Here is a 17,439-nt window from a genome sequence, read left to right as displayed (position 1 = left end):
TGGAGAAACTAAATGAATTATTTGCACTGGTCTTCACAGCAGAGGATGTGCGGGAGATTCCCAAACCTGAGTCATTCTTTTTAGGTGACAAATCTGAGGAACAGATTGAGGTGTTATTAGAGGAGGTTTTGGAACAAATTGATAAACTAAACAGTAGTAAGTCACCAGGACCAGATGGTATTCACCCAACAATTCTGAAGGAACTCAAATGTGAAATTGCAGGACTACTAACTGTAGTCTGTAACCTATCATTTAAATGAGCTTCTGTACCAAATGACTGGGGATAGCTAACGTGACGCCAATTTTTAAAAAGGGATCCAAAGCTGACCTTGGCAATTACAGGCTGGTAAGCCTGACTTCTGTGCCGGACAAACTGGTTGAAACTATAGTAAAGAACAAAATTGTCAGTCACATAGATGAACATAATTTGTTGGGGAAGAGTCAACATGGTTTCAGTAAAGGGAAATCATGCTTCACCAATCTACTAGAATTCTTTGAGGGGTCAACAAGCATGTGGCAAGGGCAATCCACTTGACAGGTCTGCAAAAGTGCAATGATGGTTGCAGCCTGTGATCTTAGAACATAAGAACGGCCATACTGGGTCAGACCAAAGGTTCATCTAGCGCAATATCCTGTCTTCTGACAGTGGCCAAGTGGATATAGTGTATTTAGATTTTCAGAAAGCCTTTGACAAGGTCCCTCACTAAAGGCTCTTAAGCAAAGTAAGTAGTCATGTGATAAGAGGGAAGGTGCTCTCATGGATTGGTCACTGGTTAAGAGACAGGAAACAAACAGTAGGTATAAATGGTCAGTTTTCAGAATGGAGAGAGGTAAATTGTGATGCCCTCCAGAGGTCTTTACTGGGCCCAGTCCTATTCAACATATTCACAAATGATCTGGAAAAAGATTTAAACAGTGAGGTGGCAAAATTTGCAGATGATACAAAACTACTCAAGATAGTTAAGTCCCAGGCAGAGTGTGAAGAGCTGTAAAAGGATCTCCCAAAACTGGATGACTGGGCAACAAAATGGCAGGTGAAATTCAATGTTGATAAATGCAAAGTAATGCACATTGGAAAACATATATAAAATGATGGGGGTCTAAATTTGCTGTTACTACTCAAGAAAGAGATCTTGGAGTCATTGTGGATAGTTCTCTGAAATCATCCACTCAGTGTGCAGCGACAGTCAAAAAAGTGAACAGAATGTTGGGAATCATTAAGAAAGGGATCCATCATAAGACAGAAAATATCATATTGCCTCTATATAAATCCATGGTACGCCCACATACTGATACTGAGTGCAGATGTGGTCACCCCATCTCAAAAAAAGCTATACTGGAATTGGAAAGGGTTCAGAAAAGGGCAACAAAAATTATTAGGGGTATGGAACGGCTTCCGTATGAGGAGAAATTAGTAAGACTGGGACTTTTCTTCTTGGAAAAAAGATGACTACGGGGGGTGGGGGGATATGACAGAGGTCTATAAAATCATGACTGGTGTGGAGAAAGTAAATAAGTGTTATTTACTCCTCATAACACAAGAGCTAGGGGTCACCAAATGAAATTAATAGCCAGCAGGTTTAAGACAAACAAAAGAAAGCATATTTTTATACAATACACAGACAAGCTGTGGAACTCTTTGCCAAAGGATGTTATGAAGGCCAAGACTATCACAGAGTTCAAAAAAGAACTAGATAAATTCATGAAGGATAGATCCATCAATGGCTGTTAGCCAAGATGGGCAGAGATGGTGTCCCTAGCATCTTGTTTGCCAGAAACTGGGAATGGGCGACAGGGGATGGATCACTTGATGATTACCTGTTCTGTTCATTCCGTCTGGGGCATGTGGCATTGGCCACCGTTGGTAGACAGGATACTGGGCTAGATGGACCTTTGGTCTGACCCAGTATGGCCGTTCTTATGTTCTAAGATCACAGGCTGCAAGGCACCATCACTGCACTTTTGCAGACCTGCCAAGTCCAAGGTTTTAACTGCTGACTACAGATTTGCTAAAGAGAAACCTAAGCAAGCTTCTGATGCCAACCTGATGCTGGCTCATTGTGGGGACAATGGAAAGAACTGCATATGAAAACAGAATTAGTTGTGCGTATTAAGAAATAGCCCTCCCACAAAAACATTGTGTCCCTGTTATTACCAGTTCTAAGAACACCACATGTGAAATCCTGATCCCAGTGGCAAAACTCCCATTGACTTCAGTGCAGCCAGAATCTGTGTCAGATGTAGAATTTTTAAATGTCTTGACTTGCTGCAGGTTTGTTGTTGGGTTTTCTCTTTTTTTTTTGTGGGGGGGGGGGAAGGGAGAGGGCAGGGGAATTGATTAGTGACAGTCTAGCTTGAGATAGCACTAAAAGGGCCTCCTCTCCCTCCATTTTAGTACTTGTCACCATGAAAGAGAAAAAGGAATAATACTTGAAATATTCCATGGCAACTTGTATTATTTATTTTGGATTTACGTACAGCGTATGACATCTTGTAAACACACTAAGCTCCCAGCAAGTGCACGCAGTCATCCACAATGATGTTTGGTAAAGAATAACTTTAAAATTAGAAGACGTGCTCCTGCTGAAGCAAAATTCATGCAAATTTGTGAAAATTTGCAAGGCTACTTTTTTTTTCCAGAGGATGTTGACAAGAATGCATCTGCTCTGATATCCCTTGACAATGTGTATTGTAGAATGGCATAGTGGACATATCTAGTAACTTATTTGCCACTTACACCCTAGTTGAAAAACAAGCAAAAAAAACCCCAAACCACAACTCCCTCCTTTCTCCCCCTCCCATACCTATAACTAACAAATATATACCAATTTTTCATCATGCTCATTTGTTTGCATCTCCATCCCCTACCCTCTGTTTGTGTCATTAGACTGTAAACCCTGCCAGGCAGGGATTGCCTCCTTTCTGTGTTTGTGCTGGATCTTGCACAATGTGACCGCAATTCTACCTGAGCAAAATGTAAATATACACTAATAGTTATCTCCCCCCTCCTGCCACATGCTGCAATAAAAATAGAAGTTTTCCCTGGAATTTGGTTTATCCTTTCAGTTCCCACACTTCTAAATAGAGTTTTTCCTCCTTTTCTTTAATCTCTCATAACCAAAAAAGCAATGGGAATTAAGACAAAGGCTATATTTGAGCTTTTTATTCAATTCTGAATTAAAATGGGGGGAAAAATCCTGTTCCAGCTTAGGCCCCAATCTTGCAAACATTTATGCAGGTATTTATCTTTATGAATATGACTAGCCACATTGACACAGTGATTAGATTCACAAAGGGACTTAGGCACCTAGAAAATCACTGGGATTCACAAAGCCTGAATTAGGTGCTCAGGCTTCCTATACTTTGAATGGAGAGAAATACATGTCTGAGAATGGGCCTCACAACAGGCAGCATGCTAGGTGGCACCCCACCTAAGCTAGCCAACGCGATATAGTGAGGAGAGACGGCCCCTTTCAGAGAGTTTAGCACCAAAGTCCAGGCTGGAGACAGGCACTTATTTCTGCTTGGAATTCTAAGCTGCGAGCCCTCTCCTGGAGGCTGGTGGCAGGACAGCACTGCTGCTGCCAACACCTCATTTCTAACTTTTAGCCCTGTAGTTAACATGCTTACCTGGAATGTGGAAGACCACCTTTTCAAGTCCCACCTCTACCTGATGAGAAAAGGGATTTAAATAGCCACCTGCAACCTCTGAGATCAGTGCTCTAACCACTGGGCTATGGGATATTCTGAGGTAGGGCTCCCTCAATCTCTCCTGTTGCAGCTGTTCCACTTTGGATAAATGATAAATCACTGGAGCCATGAGACTAGATTCCAGGCCTTCTACACCCCAGGTGAGCATGCTAACCATCAGTCAAAAGAGTCATCCTCAGGCATCTCTCTCTTTCGCTGGCCCAATGGCTTTTTAATTATTTATCCAAGGTGAAACAGCCTCAATAGGAGAAACTGAGGGAGCCACCTCTCAGAATATCCCATAGCCCAGAGATTAGGGCACTTATCTGAAAGGTAACAGATCCCTGTTCAAATCCCTTCTCCTCATCAGGTAGAAAAGGATTTCAACCAAGGGCTCCCACATTCCAGTAAGAATCCTAACCGGTAGGGCACCTGCTCTCCACCCTCCCCGGCTGTTTTTTTTGGTGGAATTAGGTATTCTCTGAGCACACCTACCGGATCAGGCCCCACAGGTGAGTTAGGTGGCACAATGCCTATCTTCCCCCTGTTCAGGCACTGCACTGGAGATTAGGCTGGAGACAGGTGTCTAGATGTCTAAAGCAAGGCAGCAATGCACGTACCCAGAGGCAGAAATCTAAGCACAGAGGGAATCTTCGCTGCAAAAACGTAGGCATCTAGTGAGTTTACTACCTATAGGGTTTGGCAGCAGCTAAGCAGGCGTTTTGTGAATACCAGAGGTGCTTAAATCTGGGATTTATGGGCCTAAAACCCTGTGTGAATTTAGCCCAATGTGACTACAGATGTGGGTAAAGGTAACCCCAGCTGTAAATGTTTAGAGGATTGGGGCTTAAGTGTCTCCTTGACTCTCACAGAGCAACAGTTTCTACACATCTTTATTAAAAAAAAATACGACAGTAGTCTACAGACACTATAGTTACCCCAGTGTGAGTCTATAGTTCTTGGACCATTATTTTAGGGTATTGGGGTTTTTTTAAATTAAGGACACAGTGCTGAAGTTAGGATTGAGGTCGGGGCCTAGCTTCAGGAATCAAGTGTTTTAAAAACCCACACCTATATATCAAAACCTAAGCTTCAATCCTGCAAGTTGAGGCGCAAGTCCCTTTTCAGTGGGACTCGATGAGGGTGTAAGCATTTGCTCATGTAGATCAGATTGCAGGATCAGGTCCGAGAAGTGATTTTTACTAAGGTCCCATCCTGTCAACACTTAAGTACATGCTTAATTTTACTCATACAAGTACTCCTGCTGAAGCCAAATGGGACTGCTCAGGTGTGTAAGAGTTTGGGGTCTAAATGTATCTATTTTTTTCCAAGTATATTAGTTATTTGTATTACTATATGCCTAGAAATGCCAGCCATGGACCAGAGCCTCATTGTGCTAGGCACTGAACAAATACAGAACACCAAGACAATCATTGCCCTGAAGAGCTTACAATCTAAATACCTAACTGGCACCTTTGCTGCCCCCAATTTCATATGAGAGCATTCATGCCATTGGGGGTTATTAAAAAGCCTAGTGCTAAACAATACACCTAGATGCAAAGATTATTTTTTGCCAGTGGAAAAACAAAAAGCAAAACCCAGCAATCAAAACAAACATCTGCAGCAACATTGGTAACTAATTCATTTTTGTTTTCAGTATTCTTGTGTGTGTAGAAAAGCAACAAGACAAAGATGTTGAAAAACATACATTAGTGACCAAGCTTGTATTTTAGGTGGGCCCAGCTGTCTTTAAGGCCTTATAATTGTAGATATTTCTTTGAGAAAATTCATTGCTATCATAAGCAGGGACAACTCCAGTGAAGTCAATGGATTGACATACATGATCACCAGTGGTGAATTTGATCCAATAAGAAATCCCTTTATGAGCGATGGAATCAGAGGTACTTGTGACTGTAGGTTTTTAAATGTAATTTTAACATGTTGCAGTTCTCATTGACTTCAATGGGAGTTACATTTGCACAAAGGATCCACCAAGCTCTAGATGTGTTTTTCTATAAAATCTTTGAGAGCTGCCTTTTGTTTTGTGACTTTTCTAGCAGGGAAATTGCTAGAGGGGTTCAGTATGTCTTAAATGGATAGTTGTTCACTTATGCTCAAAATTAAACATTTTGTTAGTTGATTTAGTGGTTAACTTTCTGTCCAAAGTTTGACAGGACTAGAATGTTAGCAAATAAAGATTAATGCTCTCTCCATGCAATTATTTCTCTTCTCTCCTGACCCTTCCTTCATCCCAGCTTCTGATGAATCAGGTTGCTTTGATTACAGTTTGTGTTATAAATTAGCACTTTAAAAATGAAAAAGCTTCATTACAAACATGAATTTATTAGTCTTCATAACACTCCGGTGAGTAGTTATTCCCGTTGGCCATACCTGGAAATGTTAAGTGACTTGTGCCCTGTCACAAAGGGAAGTACACGACCACAGCTGTTCCTGGATCCTAGTTCACCCTCCCCATGTATTCCTCCTCTTCCAAGCCCTCTGGAGAATATTTATAGGAGCAATTCCACTTTGAAATTTAACACTATAAAAACAATACCTTCTTACTTACCAGACATGCTTCCCTTTGTGAATTTAGTCATCTCTGCAACACAAGTTTGTATTGCATAATGCTGCAGAACCACACAGAAAGAATGGAGTAAACTGGATTCTCTTCTTTCTTGTGCATCATGCACAGAACTGTTTACTAGAGGCCAATTAGCTTGAATTCAGTGGAACTGCAGAGATGTATGTAACTTTAGGGCATAATTTAACTGGCAGAAGCTTTATTGCAAGTGATGGTGCAATAAAGGAAAAAATCCCAAATTGACTCTCAGAGACCAGGCTGAGTTAAAGAACAATATTCACTTGTTTTTACTGCAAGACTGGGTATTAAGAGACAATGACCGCAGAACCTCAAGGCAGCATTTTCACAGTTGCATTTTAGAGCAGAATTGCACTTCCACGCTCTTTTCCTTGCACAAGGGTAAGCGATCAATCCCTTTAAAAACCAGTTACACACCCCACCCCTAGCTCCTTGCTCTGCGTTATGTATTTGTTTCTTGAATTGCAGAAGAGCCTGATGGCTCTTTATCTCTTGCTTTTCCTTGCACAACTTGGCAAATAAACCCGCTAGCCAAACCAGCCCCTGAAAGGCTACAAAATGGATTTGTGTAAATAATACATTGATGTATTTACATGCCTGGCCCTTTTATTGCTTGCTCGGCGGAGACGGAGACGCAGCAGCAGCAGCAGATCCCTTCAAGGCAGGGTTTGGTTTTCTGCCTCCTGGAGGCTTTGACCTGGTGGCTTCCTTCGGATGCGCCACCGCTCGCTGGCCACCAGGGGTCCCAGACACGCGCGGCTTCCCAGCCGCTCTTTGTCCTGCTGCTTCCCCCGCGAGCCCGCCTCCCCATCCCGTTCGGAGCCCGGGGCTGGAGCCGCGGGAGCGAGGCGGCAGACGCTGCCGACTTGTACAAGTGGCCGCCAGTCAGGAAGCACAGCCACGCCCCCGCCTTCCCCCCTCTCTTCCCCCCGCCCCAGCCCGCCCGCCTCGCCGGCCGGGCTGCTCCAGCCCCCACTGCCGTTCCACCTCGCTCGCTTAGCAGGTCAATGAATAGCCCGCGGCTTGAGGCTGAGGAGCCCGGCTCTGGAATCGTCCTCGAATCCCTGCCTAGCAAACATGCGCCTCTGCACTTTCTCTGATTCCCCAGCCAGGAACGTAGCTGCTTGAGAAGTTGGAAAAACCGGGAGGACTAACAGGGGCGTGTAAAGCAATCCGGAGCTACAGACGGAGGGTGAGTGCGCACGGCGTGCAGCGAGCTCTGCTCCCACCCGGGCTTAGTTCTCGGTGGGCATGAAGGGTGTGCGTCTGTCTCTCGGGGTGCAGGTTCTGGGAGCTGTTGGTTTCCCTAGGAAACCCCTAGAGGATGGTAGAATTCGCCCCTGTAAAAGGGGGCCCCCGCTGAAACTTGGTGGGCAATGGCAATACAAGCTGAAGTATTTATTGAAATGCTAATGCATGAAAATGTCCGTTGGAGGTCTCTCTTTAAATGATCCAGCTCTAAACCAACAATTAGCTGTTTGTTTTCTTGGCTGCCCCTTTGCCCACGGGTAACTCAAATCAATGTAGTTCATATTCCAAACCACAAGCAATGACAATATGGAGTACATGGGCTTTTTGATCAATAATAAAAACGTAAATAAAGTCACAGCATAAAAATGAAGCTAATAATTATCTGTACAGAAGTTATGTTTAATGAGGGTTTTTAGCAGACAGTTTTATATATAGTAGGGACACATACAAATAGGTTAGACCAGGCAGGATTCTGTAATAGTCTAGTCTCCTAGGTAATTATTGCAGTTTGCCTTTTGTATCTTACAATTTTAAAAAGCAACAACAATCAAGGAAACTATTTAAACACACAACTGTGAAACAAGCAAATATATATTATAGCCACACACTACATGTACATATGTACCCACACCCATATGCTACAAACACAATTTATATATTTAAATCATTGAAATGTACAAATAAAACTCGTACTATTGCAAACATTTGAAGTCGCAACACAAAATAAGAGCCACAGCACTCAAGGTTTAGTCTCATACTGCATCCCTAACTCATACTTGTATATTTTCCTCCCTATAGGATAGGGAGAGCTATGAATACAGTTTTTTATGGAAAAATATGGCTACAATATTCATACCTTGGTCTTCAGTTTATGATTTTGTGTGGGTCTACAGTATTTCTATGTTCATATGTAATATTGGACATATGCACAGTGGTTCAATTTTAGAATTCCTGTGTAGTTTCTTGTTGACTGCAAGTTTCACTAGTCTTTTTAAATATAAAGACCATTATCTGTATATATGTCTCTGTGCATGAACATTCATTGTGTGTACATATCACCTTAACTTCTCAGAACCGTTATATAGTATGAATGTGGTTTTTGGTTGTGTGGGCATGAAAATATGACAGAAAACTCAGTCTTGAACTATCCCTGGATGGAGGGGAAAGAAGAAGGAGGCTAGCGATATATAATATGTGCGTGTGTTCTTCTCTGTGTGTGTGTGCATGCATCTGAGTCTGTCTGAGTCAGTCTGTGTCCATGAACTTTACAAGCATTCGGTTCAATACCATTCAGTGCAGATTCCAGTTTCTGGTTTACAGCCCAGCAGCCAGCCAGCCAACCCACCTGTTAAAATATAACGTACATTCCAGCCAAAGCACTTGGAAAAGCAAAAAATAACAGTAAGAAATAATGTGTTATCTTAACGCAAGGCATGTGTATTAACTTCTGCCTTGATGTACCATAATGGAAAATGAAGTCTGTGAGTATAAGCCAAATTGTATTTTATTAGAGGTTTGGATTAGTGACTGGTCTCTTGGGGATTTATTTGGGCAGAGAATTGAGAGTCCACATAAATGAAATATAATTTGACACATACACAACTTAATTTTTACCTGGATAAGAATGCTGTATCTGTATCAGGATGGATTTCTACTTCTTGTTTTTCATAATATACTGATGTGTAATTTTAACTTTATTACCAGAAAAAATTGCAACAGAAATAAACAAGGGTTTATTCAAGTGACTGTTCCAGCAACTACAGTTAAGGCTTTTTCTGCAATTCCATTGCAAAACCAGTTCTTCACACACTTAAAAATACCGCGCCCATTCTGAGTCTCAGTGTAGGAACACCGTGTCCTTTTTTATGACTTAGTCTTTATACAGTGGTTTGAAGATGTAAAGGGCTATGTACGTGTTAAATATTGCTGTCTATGACATTTTAAAAAATAGTTTGATTTAAATTTTAGAAAGTTTTTAAATGTACCAATTTAACACTCTTGCACTCACCTTTAAAAATGGTTTGAACATTTTAAAAAAAAGTTTGTCGAACAGTAACTCCATGGAGAAATCTAACCACTTCAAGAATCACTAAGCTGTGTAAAGCAAGGGCTATGTGTACACCGCACTTTTGTTGGTAAAACTGTTGTTGGTCTGGGGTGTGAAAAAACCCACATCCCTCCCTGATCAACAAAAGTTTTACCGACAAAAAGCGCTGGTGTGGCCAGCACACCTACTGACAAAGCTACCAGTCCTCGTTGGGGACGATTTTATTTTGTCGGTAGGAGAGCGCTCTGCTGCCAGCAAAGAGTGGCTACATTGCATACCTTACAGCGGCACTGCTGTAGTCGTACACCTGTGCTGCTCTAAGGTGGATTGGTCCAGTTCTGGAACTGAAAAAAAACAAACCAGTGTTTCCAAGTCAATAAATAGCTGACGTATAATTATAACTGATAATTAACCATGGTTTAGAGTGCCAAGCGAAAGCCGCTAGCCCTTTTTCCGCCACCTGTTACTTTGCACTTGCATGCATTTAAGTTCAGTACAAAAAGCGAAGAGGGATTGTGGGTGCTTGTCTGTAGGAAAAGTACAGCAGATGGAAAATTTAATACAAAGAAGGTGAGAAATAACTAATGTCAACTGAAGTAACAAGATGCACGTGGGTGTGTGCTAGACTGTAATTCATTAGTACATGTTCTACTTCCCATTATATTTTTCTTCTGCGTTCTGGGGCTAACTAGCTGCACGATGTCTAAGAAGCAGCAGCAGAACTACATCCTGCCAACTTTTAGAATTAAGGGAAGACTCTCTCAATGATAGCAATCTGGATCTGTGTTCCTCTGCTGTACTCGCCTGTTTTTTTCCTACCTCATAATTTTTGTATCTATTTTTAAAATGCATATGTTTATGAAGTTTGCCACAATGAGTCTCCTGGGCTTACTCTTCTTGGCTGGAGCCATCTTTAGAGTAATAAGTCATCAGACCTCCATTGATCTAATGATGTACCTATTACTCGCTGTTCAGATATTGGCAAGAAAAAGAGTACGGTTCTAAATGTTTGCATCAAAAGGGCTAGGGGAAACTAGTTATATTGTATTTAATCTTTGCAAGCAAGCAACCACATTTTCAAGTGTATATGTATTTTCTAATGATGAAATGTATATCTTAGAAAGAGTTTGATTATATCCGCTGCAGGAGAGGGAGAAGTAATAATTTATATGAATTCCAAACCTGGATTCCAAAGTGTATTGAAGGAAAGAGAGTAGACTTCATATTGGTGGCCTTACCACCACTTTTTAATAGCAAAATACTGGATTTCTCCAAAATACTCAGCCTTTCCTCCCCATGCACAAAAAAAGGCACATTTTCAAAAGAGTTCTCTCCTTCTGGGTACCTACATAAAGTAGCCAGATTTTTTAATAGGGGTCAGTGTCCAACAGAAAAACACAATATTCAGTGAGAGGTAAGAATTAAATATTGTAAGCAATGTGGTGAGGTCAGTTTTCAAAGTGAAAGCTTTGTAGACCTCTCTATTAAATGTAAATGTGAATTGAGGTGATTGCATGCTATTTGAACCTCTTCTTTATTTCCTGATCCATTAATAGATTCTGGGTTAGAGTGATGAGGTGGGAGGTTCTGGAAGGATGGATTTTCTTCTCTTTTTACCTTGCCCATTTTTGTTTGCCCTCCATTCCCTTGACCCCACGGTCCCCTTTTCACTTTCCTCCTGCTCCTCCCTTGTTCCTTTTTCTGCATGGTTATCACTCTCGTCTCATTTCCCTCTTTTTACCCACTCTCCCTCTTGCTTTCCCTTTTCCTTTTTTCTTTACTCTGTTCCCTCTAGTTTTCTGCACCTCTCGTTGGTCTTAATCAGTTTTCTCATCATTCTAGCCCTCTCTGCTAGGTTTTACATCACTCTCTCCCATCACTCTTTGCCCCTTTCTTCCAAGTTCCCCTTTCACTCTTCCTGCCTCCTTCATCTCTTCCCAGTCCCTCGATGCAGTTGCTCTTTCTTGCTGTTCCCATGCCATCTGGTGTGTTCACATAGCTAGTCCTGCAACACTTACTAGCAAGACCCTCATGACTCTACCAAAGCTCTTTGCTAAATTACCTCCAATGCATACTTAATCTTGGTTTCTAGCTGCATATGAAATATTTAAAGCTAATAAAGAATTGTCAGTGTTAATAAAGAAAAAGACTCTAGCCCCACAACGTAGACTATATCCCTTCTACTCTGCAATCTCCCCCACCTCAGGCAAAGGGATTGGCCTTGAACGGAGACCTGAAGGTCAGCTCCCAGGAACTCTCTAAGCAGTGAGAGGGAATGAATTTTAGAGCCAAGGACCTACCAGTGAGAATACCTGGTCTCCTGATTGTGGTTCATGGTGGCACATAGGAAAAAAGGAAGTGGGGGGGCCCTCAGGTAGCCTTGACCCAAACCATTTAGGACTTTATAGATCACTGTCAGCTCCTTTGATTGCACTTGGAAATAAGTCACAAATGCAAATAGGAAGTCAGTACAATTTTTGGAGAAGTATTATAATACACTTCCTGTGGCCACCACTACCAAGCTGTATTCTGCAGCGGCTGCAGCATCAAAAGAGTATTTAAAGGTAGTTCCATGTAGGGTGCACTATAGCAGCCCAATCTGGAGGTTACAGAATGTTAAATTGCTATAGCCAGGTCCACATCACAGAGAAGTTGTTGCAAGCACCTTACTAGACCTATATGAAGTGAGGCACTCTTGGCCACCTCCTGGGAAAACAGGAGTAGCTGGGATCCAAAATACCTCAAGGATAGTCCAGGGAAATCCCCATCAGTGCCAGAGAGAGGGACAAATTAATTCTCTTAGTCTGTGGGCTGGGCTACAGAGTTCGGGCCTTCTCTCTTTACCCACAATATGACCCCCACTGATGTGAATAGAAACGTTGTGCAAACCTTGTTTCTCTTACATCCCCTGTCCCACTTTATTTTTGCATATCTCTCTTTTTTTAATCATTTACTCCTTTCAGCAGTGATACATTGTAAGTCTTTTTACTATATATAAACAATAGCATAGAGAGGCCCAGTACCAGCATGCACTGTTGTGTTAGATACTGTGAAATCATCTGAGGAGGCAGTCTATGCCCCCTGGAGTTTCCAGTTGAAAAAGATAAGTGCCACATGGAGAGGAGAAAGACACCACACAGTCATTACGGTTATATAGTTGCAAAAAAGTTAGATAAAATGACAACCATCTCCATCTTCCTATTAACCCGGACACCTTACATTTGCTGATTCCCGCACCCCCCCCAGGTGTCATGGCAAGGTTGGGACTTGGAGTGGGGTAATGGCTTTATGGGGAGAGGGAGGGGGGATATCTCATATGTAACAGACAACATGGAAAAAGTCCAAAAATACCTTTGTGAGAAACTGACATGGGCAGATGAAACTAGTGTAGTAGAGGATACAGTAGCACCTCTGAGTTAGGAACATCACAGTTACGAACTGACTGCTCAAGCACACCTCATTTGGAACCAGAAGTACTGTACACAATCAGGCAGCAACAGAGATTTAAAAAAAAAAAAAAAAAGCAAGTACAGTACTGTGTTAAATGGGAATGGAGGTTGTTCATAACTCTGAGGTTCTACTGTACTATTATGACAACAGCAGACTTGGGTCCTCCTTTGGTCTCTTCTCCTGCTAGCTTTTTTTGCAGGGGTGGAGCCAATTTGCTGTTTTGTGGTAATTTGATTTCCTAATCCCACGGCCTTCTCTGTCAATCTAGGTTGCATTGCCTCTGAGCTTCCCTCTGGTATTCTTGAGGCAAGTGAAGTGTCAGCCAACATCACCCTCTAGGGACTCTAACACTAGTGCTCTAGAATGAATGTCCCCCTCCACGCCCAACGTATTCTAGCCAAGTATTCAAACAAGTCTCTTAACTGTTTCCAAGACTGCTGACAGATTTAAGAGAATCCAGTATTCAGTGAGCAACTCACATAGTGTTTAGAGCACTAGGTGATGTGTCCACATCATGCTGTGTCACTTGGAGGCAAACTTACCTATTATTGAATGAGCTGGAGCTTTTTCAGGGAAATTTTCTCCCATGTTCATCTCATATTACAATCTAGTCTCCTTCAGCACATTTAGAGCCAGACCGAGTGAAACTGGACTAAGTCAAAGAGACGTTCATCCCCTTTTAAGCTGGATCAGTCTCACCAAAGTTGGACATCAGTCTGAATCTAATTGCTCTTAGCCATGAAATAAACATATCTCAGTGCAAAAAACATTCAACTCTGCTTCCAGGCTATACACCTTCAGAATCCACTTTGGTGACAAAGACAGTTGATCAGCACAACCTTGACCTTGACCTTGGGGTATGGGGGACCATGGAGTGGGATTGTTGTTTTAGAGCCTGGGTTCTGAGTTTCTTGTGGTGATGAGTATGGAGAGAGAAGGATGATTAAAAAAGAAAACAATCACAACCCTCGCCCCCAAACCATTTTAAACATATAGATTACTGGTCCACAAATAAAAGGTATAAACCACCCCCCACATTAGTCTAGTATCTGGGCACCTCACGCTCTTTAATGTATCTATCCTCACAACATCTCTGTGGAAAGCACTAAACACTGTTACCCCCATTTCATAGATTGGAAACTGAGACAAAGTGAGACTGTCTCATCTAAGGTCCCACAGGAAGCTGTGGCAGAATAGGTACCTGTGTCCCAAGTTCCAGCCTAGAGCCTTAACCACTAGAGAATTCTTCTTCTCCTTATCTCTCCTCTTATCTATGATGCGATCTTGTCTAAAATCTCTTAGGGGCGTATTGACAGATAGAAAGCCTACCCTTAGGTTCACTCTGTCCAGTGTAAAGGCAACAGCTAATAAAGCCACAACTATCCACAGTTTAGTCATTGATGAGGCAACCAGCATTTCTTGTACAACTGAAACTTGGCTGGGTAAGCTAAATGAGCCTCTCTTGACCCAGCTCTTTCCAATTAGATGCAACATGCACTGAGAGGGAGTGGTTAAGTTGTGTTTCCAATAGCCCAGCTATAGGAGTTATCTGACTCTAAAAACAAATATATTTGATTGTGTCCAACCAGTTTGAGTCCTGGAATGGTGTTAATTTGGGAATAATTGTGGTGCACAGACTTGTATTTCAGTGACTTCCAACTCCACGTGTGTGATGGCTCTCCAAAGAATCTTATGGCTGCCAAGACAACTGCGAAACTCTCTCACGTATTTCAGCCTACACCCACAGAGAGCACGCTGTCATGGTCAGAACATCCACTCTTCCAATTTGTAGCCAGGGCCATCTTTTGCTCATATGTTTGTGATCTTACGTTTTTCATTGTTCCACCCATGAAGACAGATGAACACGGTAGGCTTTCATATTTCTTAAAGGCACAGTGTTATACGGCAAGTAATTAACTCTCTCAAGGGGTTGGTAGGATAGTATGATTTTCTGTCCACAGCTATTGCTATTATGGCTTCTAAGCATATAGAAAAAGGAGAGTGAGGATTGGCTTTCTGTTAGCAGGATTTGAGAGTAGACTTGACAGCATGGGAGTAGCATGAAGAAAGTTCCCACATCAGTGGCAAATAGCTTAATACTTAGAGCACTGTTCCAGGTCCTACACTAATGACAGTAAGTTTTGCTGAAGTTTTACTTTGTGTGGTACTGTAGCTTTGCTGCTGCCAGGCAATTTATTATGAACCATTTCTGAACTTTTAAATGCAGACCACAGTTACGTTAATAAATATGTTAATATGTAAAATGTTAATAAATACATATGTTGTTGCAAACTCTTATTTAGCTGGGCACTGGATGTATTTTCTTTCTTGTAATTGCTGATTACCAACCTATGTCTCTCCCAAATTTCAGCTTTCTTTTCTTGTAGTCAGTCAGTTTGATTTCACTTATATCACAAACTAGTATTATCATCATCACACTCTCTTGCCCGGCTGTGAAATACAATGTCTGACACTGAATTGTAGCATCTCTGAAGAAAGCAGACAGGAGGAGTGCACCAGTCATCAGATATATTCCTAATTACACCCAAATGTTTTGATGATCAGCACTGAATGGGAAAGAGAACAAGCATACGTGAAAGAGGCAATGGTAATGTATGTATTAAGGAGCTAAAGCGGGGTGGGAAACTACGGCATGCAGGCCATGTCCAGCCCATCAGACCTTTTAATCTGGCCCTTGAGCTCCAGCCAGGGAGCGGGAGCGGGGGCTTGCCTAGCTCCATGCATGCCAGGGCTCAACATGGCTCCTGGAAGCAGCCGCATGTCCCCCCTCTGGCACGTAAGGGCAGCCAGGGGGCTCCACATGCTGTGCCGGCTCCGCAGCTCCCATTGTCTGGGAACCGCGGCCAAGGGGAGCTGCAGGGGTGGCACCTGCAGACGGGGCAGCGTGCAGAGCCGCTTGGCTGGCACCACGCCTCCACATAGGAGCTGGGGGAGAAGGAGGGGGACATGCTGCTGCTTCCAGGAGCTGCTTGAGGTAAGCACTGCCTAGACCCTGCACCCCTGACCTCCTTCTGTGCCCCAACCCTCTACCCCAGCCCTGATACCCCTCCTGCCCTCTGAACCCGTCGGTCCCAGCCCAGAGCACCCTCCTGCAGTGCAAACCCCTCATCCCAGCCCCACCCCAGAGCCCACACCCCCAGCCAGAGTCCTCACCCCCTCCCCCAACCTGGAGCCCCCTCAGCCCCATCCCAGAGCACCCTCCTGCACTCTGAACCCCCCAGCCCGGAGCCCCCTCCTCCACACCCCAATCCCCCGCCCCAGCCCGGACCTCTCTCCCACACCCTGAACCTCTCCTTTCTGGTCCCACCCTTGAACCCGCACCCCCATCCCAGAGCCCCCTCCCATACTCCAAACCCCTCTGCTCCAGCTCCAGCCTGCTCTTACACCCCAAACCCCTCATCCCTGGTCCCACCCCAGAGCCCGCACCTCCAGCCAGAGCACTCACCCCTTCCTGTATCCCAACCCCCTACCCCAGCGTGGAGCACCCTCCTGCACCCTGAACTACTCATTTCTGGCCCCACCCCAGAGCTTGCATCGCCAGCCGGAGCTCTCACCCCCGCTCACACTCCAACCCCAATTTTGGGAGCATTCATGGCCCACCATACAATTTCCATACCCAGATGTGGCCCTCAGACCAAAAAGTTTGCCCACCCCTGAGCTAAAGCATCTTAAGTTTTCTGATCCTTGCTATTCTTTCTTTCTTTCTATAAATGCACAGTTTAGAAGAAAATCTCTTGATTACTGCCTGTCACAGATCCTCGGGAGCATCCATTTCTGAGCACCCTCTAGGACCGCTGGGTGGGGGCGGAGGGGAAATCCAAGCCTCTGTGCTGTGAATCACTTGGGATGTGTTTAAGCTTCTGAAGCCTCAGCAGCCTGCCACACTGGTTCCTTCTCCCTTGGCCTTTCTGGCACATTTCCTGGGCACTGACTCTGTCTGTTACCCCATCAGAGAAATGGGGCTCCTCAGCCAACCTGCCCTAGCCTCCAAAAACTGTCACTGACACCCAAGATATCCCAGTTACTTAAATACACCTCTTTCCCATAGCTCTACCCCAAAGCTTCTGGTTAGGGTGACCAGATGCTAAATCCAAATATTGGGACCGTCGCAGGGGGAGTGGCTTTTCAATTGTTACATTCACCCGGCATGTTCGGCAGCGGGAAATAAATCTTGCTGACGAAGGAAATACCTGCCAATGAAGACCCGGACATGCCGAGTGAGCCGCTCCACCTGCCTGTCACGCCACCTAAGCAAAAAAAAAAAGAAAAAAAAAAAAAAAAAGGGCTACTGTGCCCAAAACAAAATATCGGGACAAATGGCGTCCCGGACATATTTCAGTCGGGACATGGGACAAACTGCTCAATATCGGGATGGTCC

General features: G+C 43.5%; 1 protein-coding gene across 1 annotated transcript in view; it reads left to right on the top strand.

Annotated features, from left to right (window-relative positions):
- Positions 1 to 7,256: 7,256 nt before the first annotated feature.
- Positions 7,257 to 17,439, top strand: part of MARCHF3 (membrane associated ring-CH-type finger 3) — a 95,715-nt gene continuing 85,532 nt past the window's right edge. Inside the window, exon 1 of the mRNA XM_077817392.1 lies at positions 7,257 to 7,484. The gene's annotated coding sequence lies outside the window, so the exon portion shown is untranslated. The remainder of the gene's footprint in view (positions 7,485 to 17,439) is intronic.

The sequence above is a fragment of the Eretmochelys imbricata genome, chromosome 5, assembly GCF_965152235.1.
Source record: "Eretmochelys imbricata isolate rEreImb1 chromosome 5, rEreImb1.hap1, whole genome shotgun sequence".
NCBI lineage: Eukaryota > Metazoa > Chordata > Testudines > Cheloniidae > Eretmochelys > Eretmochelys imbricata.
The sequence above is the reverse complement of the archived record's forward strand: the minus strand, read 5'-3'. Positions and strand labels throughout refer to the sequence as shown.